The following is a 5440-nucleotide window of genomic DNA, read 5'->3' as shown; positions in this document are numbered from 1 at the left end:
TATAACTAGGAGAAGAAGAGGAGGAGGAGGAGGAGGAAGAAGAAGAAATAATACAACTTGCAGACTAGTGGAGGTAAAAACACCTAGCCACAACCCATCTTCAGTGTGCTGTATTTTGAAGCTCCGGGTAGCTCTTCTTTTTCCATCCATACCTATGTTTGCTTGTGTGTGGGTGCAAACCCGTAAGACACCAAGCTGCAGGGATCCTGATGTTGTATCATTGAACACTGATCCCAGTCTCCCAGAGCATGTGTTGGTAAGTGCGTTACTTATTTTTTCACACAACTCCCACCCTCCAAAGGGAATTAGAGCAGCAGGAAGGGGTGAAGCCCAGGTTGACAATCAATTTGGAGTGGTGGGGAGAGATGTTAGGTAGCCAAAGAAAAAGAAGCATCTTCTGTGGACTCTGCCCCACCCCACCTCAGGCAGCCATGGGGTGGCTTTTTGTGCCATTGTGTTCCAGTGGAGGCAAGTCAGGTCAAGTCGACAGCATGACTGCACTTAAGAGCTGGCTGTCAGTGGTGCCTGCAACACACACACATGAGAAATGACTTCATGCTTGGAGGCCAGCTTACCAGCAAGCATATTAATTTAGGGGAAAATGAACACAGGCACTTAGATGGAAAACAAAACAACAACAAAAATGAAGTACTTTGGCAACTGGAGTCACTCAAAGAATGAGTAGTCACCAGCAGAGGGAAGGTTCAGATTTTTTTTTTTAATATAAATGACCTCAATTGGGAAAATATGAACTTGTGTCTATGCATGAATGTCCTATGACTTCCTGAAAAGTATGTGGGATTTTTCTCCTTTTGGATAAAATGCCCTTAAAGTGCAGGAAAAGGTACTTTTTCTTCTTCGTTCTAGAGGTATGCTCTTGCGAATATCTGCTTTCGATGGCTGACTTTATTGGAAAGTTCTGTATTTCTTTCATTTTGATGACTAACTTCTCCCAAAGGACTTAATTATGTCTTTCATTTTCCCCTTTCCCCTTTGGTTTCTAATATAACCAAAATTAGAACCTGCTTCTGTCTTTTGGCAAAAAAATTCAGGGTTTGCATCCACATCATCTGGAGAATTTGTCATTTTAACAAGGGGGCCATCTATGTCAGAGGGCTTTGTTGGTCTCCTAATTGCCATTGTGTGTGTGTGTGTGTGTGTGTGTGTTGTGTGTGTGTGTGTGTGTGTGTGTGTGTGCATGTGTGCAGGCACATATGCTGCCTTTCCAGATTCTATACACTCTTTGAAGGTATGTCCTTGCCATGTGGATGTCCTCAAGTGCAATGCCTATCAGTGTCTGTAATTCCCAAAGATAGTTCCAGATTTCAACTTCTTTTGACATATGCCATAAATACATTCATACTTTTTAGATTGATCTTTTTGCTATAGAGAACACTGTCCATAGGAAGTATGTTCTTAACCAGTCTTTCTTCTGAAATCTAAAAATTAGTATTTGGAAAATCATGCCTGTTTATTCAACAAGCATTCTGAAGTGCCTACTGTGTGCCAGAACAGCAGAGCCCATCCCAAGGATCAGAGTTAACAGGTTGTTGTTTTCTCCAGGTCCTAAGGAATCCAAAAAACAGAGCAAGCTTCTGTATTTGAAACAGTGGAATCCCAGTAACATGTTAGTTATTTAAAACAATGACAACAAATTCATCGCCTCAAAGTAGCCTGTGTTTCGTAGCACTCCAGTATGCATTACAGAGCTCCACTGTGCTATAAGCATGGGATACAGAAGTTGCAAAAGGATACTTGGTGGCAAGACCTTATTTCACATTTAATGCCTTGTAGGAAGAAGAAAACATGAGAGGAGTCTTTGGAGCAGACAGGAGAGTTCAGTTGTTGTGAAAAGCAAGGAATCCATGTCCTCCATTGTTAGGGATCTCCAAGTTACTTGCTGGTATTGCTGAGCTGGGTCTGGGTGCCATCCAGAAATGGAAGAGAATATTTACAAAAAAAAAAAAAAAAATACACTCTTCAGATGGGTGTTTTGTAATGTACTCCTGAGAGGCTGTTGTGTAGATAAGTTTCATAATGGGGCTTTTTAGCAGGAGCTCTGAACCTTCCATCTGAAACTTTGAATTGAATCATTTATCTGTGGTCCAGACTCAAACCTCCTGTGTTTCTTATAACCAATAACCTTATTTCCCTCATCTTAGTCTAACTTCTTTTTAAAACAGATGCTTTTATAATTGGGCCCCTGGTATTTAGTGGTCCACAAAACATGCATCGATCCATGCATGACCTTCTTTGTTATTTTCAATGAAGTTAAAACTCCTGAAATTCTCCCTCCCCCCACTGACAAAAAACACTAGGATCTTGACAAGAAATTAAAACATATATCAATCTTATAGATCCACATTCATCTGAATCTCTCCTTCTCCCAAGCCAAAATGATCCCTCATCCCTAGTTATGTGATTAATATTCCCTGGCATTCTTTTCTATAGTATCTTATCAAGTCTTTTTTGTGGGGGCTGGGGATATAGCTCAGTTGGTAAAGTGCTTGCCTTGCATGTGCAAGGCTCTGGGTTCAATCCCCAGCATAACAAAAAAATAAAATAAAAATAAAAATGTCTTCTTTTTTTAATACATATTTCAAAAAGTATGTGTATCCATACATGTTGTTTTAACTTTATAAAAACAAAAAGTGTAATTGTAGGGTTTACTTATATTGGTAAGATCCACCCTGATGATGCTTGTGGCAGGCATTTGGTTTGGGCTTTCTATAATATTTTATTATATGAATATATCAGAATTTATTTACCAACACTGCCTTTCCTGGTTGTCTGGGTTACTCACAGGTTCTTGATATTATGAACTGTGCTTTTATGAACATTCTTACATCTCTCTAATCTTATCCATGTGCAAACTAGGAGTGAAACTGTTAGGTTAAGGGTTATATTCAACTTTAGAGGAGAGTGTCAAACTGGTTTTTTTTAATGTTTTATATTGGTGCATTGTAGTTTTATATAACAAATATATAATCATGTACACATGGAATATAATTTCCCCATTTCATTCCCTAGTACTTCCTCTTTCCTTCCCCTCCTCCCTCACCTGTTATCCTACCTCTACTCTGCTGGCCTTCCTTCTCTTTACTTGTTGCTTCTTTTTATTTTTTTTTATTTATTTTTTATTTTTATTTTTTTTAAGAGAGAGAGAGAGAGAGAGAGAGAGAGAGAGAGAGAATTTTTTTAATATTTATTTTTTAGTTATTGGCGGACACAACATCTTTGTTTGTATGTGGTGCTGAGGATCGAACCCGGGCCGCATGCATGCCAGGCGAGCGCGCTACCGCTTGAGCCACATCCCCAGCCCCATGTTGCTTCTTTTTAAATTGGTGCTATATAGCTGTTTGCAAAGGTGGAATTCACTGTGGTATATCTGTATGTATTTATCAATTTTATTCCACAGTTCTTCCCTTTTCCTGTGCCTCCTTTATCTCCGTCTACTCCACTGATCTCACTACTTTCCTGGGATCCACTCTCCTTTTTAATTTTTTTTTTCTTATTGTGCACTAGTTTCCACATATAAGAAAAAAAATGGCCCTTAACTTTCTGAGCCTGGCGTATTTCACTTAGCATGATGTTCTCCAATTTCATCCATTCATTCAATTATCAGTAAATGCCATCATTTCATTCTCCTTTATAGCTGTGTAAAACTCCCTTGCATAGATTACCACATTTTCTTCATTCATTCATGTGTTGATGGGCACCTGGGCTGGTTCCATAACTAAGTTACTATGAATTGTTTTGCTATAAATGTTGCTGTGGCTGCATCCCTATAGTGTGCTGATTTAAGATCTTTTGGATAAATATCAAGGAGTAAGATAACTGGGTCATCTTGGGGTTCCTTTGAGGAATATCCATAGTGCTTTCCAAAGTGCTTGTACCAATTTGCAGTCCCACTGACAATGTCTGAGTGTACCTTTTCCCCCTCATCCTCATTTCTCCCTAATATGCCTGGCAGGTTGATAAGATGCTTTGGGTCAAGTTCCCAGAACAGGCCCTGGGTCACATACCATTAAAGCTAAAAGAAGCTTTGGAGATAGGAATGAGGAACCTAACAAAGGCTTATTCATTCAACAACTATTAATCAGAACTAACTTGGTGCTAACTATTGCCCTAAGCCCTGAAAATTTACTAGAGAATGATTCAAACAAGACCTCCACTTTCCTGGAGTTACTTTTTCATCGTGGGATGGAATCAGGATGACAGTTTGATTAAGATACATTGAAAAACACAATGGTTAGATAGGGAGAGAGAGAAACAGAAAACTACTGTTCTTGGGCCTCCCTTATTCTCCTTTGCCTTCCTGGGAGATATGCTGACTAGTAGGGCATCTACAAGCTCAAACTCCCATCTGAAAACACCTCCCATCACTGTCTGGATTGCTATCTGGTATGCCAATCAAACCCAGTAGTGCAGCCCCAGCACCCAAGCTAGGCAAACATGATTCAGAGAGCCATGGAACTATGAGTATAAAAGACTGGATACGTTTGAAATCTACCTGTGTCAAGTTTGCCCTCACTGATCACCCACTGTGTGCAAGGATCCTGTGGCAGGTACCAGGGCTACCAAGATGTGCTTATGTTCTCCAGGAACTCACAATACCCTGGGCAAGGTGGAAACACATGGTGACACTTTCAAAGCAATGCATGTGCTACAATGGAGACAGGAATGGAGTTCACTGGGAACCCAGAAGAGAAATACCTAGTCTAGTCTGAAAGTCTGGAAGACTTCCTGCAAGAAAGGATGCCTGCTGGAATAGTTTGTGCTCTGTAAGGCCACCAGGAGCAGAGAGCTAGTTAGTTGCTAGAGAGCTAGTTCTGAGGTTAAGCACACAATTCAAGCTCTGGCTTAAACAGCCTAACTTAATATCTTACATTACCCAACCAGTGAAAGCATTCATTTTCTCATCTGTAAAACAAGGATGATAGAGAACATATGTTCATAAGGAGAATTAAATTAAAATGTTTCTAGTACTTAGCTCTTAGTCAATTCTTTTCATGACCAACTCACAGCAAATCAATTCAATTGCCTAAATGATTAATACACTAAATTTGCCAAAGTCACCAAGCAGCTTAATTAGAATACTCAACTTTGAGTTTCTGATTGTAAGACATGTTTTTCTATTAACCAAATTTAGCTTGATAATGCCACCCAGCAAATGAATCTTGTGTAATACTACCTTTTAAAAAGTGACACATGCAAAGCCCTGGGTTCAACATTCAGCACTGCAAAGGGGGTGGGGGGGAGATGGCAAAGTAGGAATAAGTGTAAGATAATTTTTTTTTCCATATGAAGTGATATTTTCCAACCAAATATTAAGCATTTCATGTCAAACAAATTTGCTTCAGTTTTTTCTCATTACTTTTTGATACTCATGAATGTCTTTCTATTCTTTGAACTGTAAATTTTTTATGATTTTCACCAG

The sequence above is a fragment of the Callospermophilus lateralis genome, chromosome 7 (genome assembly GCF_048772815.1).
Source record: "Callospermophilus lateralis isolate mCalLat2 chromosome 7, mCalLat2.hap1, whole genome shotgun sequence".
NCBI classification, from domain to species: domain Eukaryota; kingdom Metazoa; phylum Chordata; class Mammalia; order Rodentia; family Sciuridae; genus Callospermophilus; species Callospermophilus lateralis.
This window is presented reverse-complemented; position numbering follows the sequence as displayed.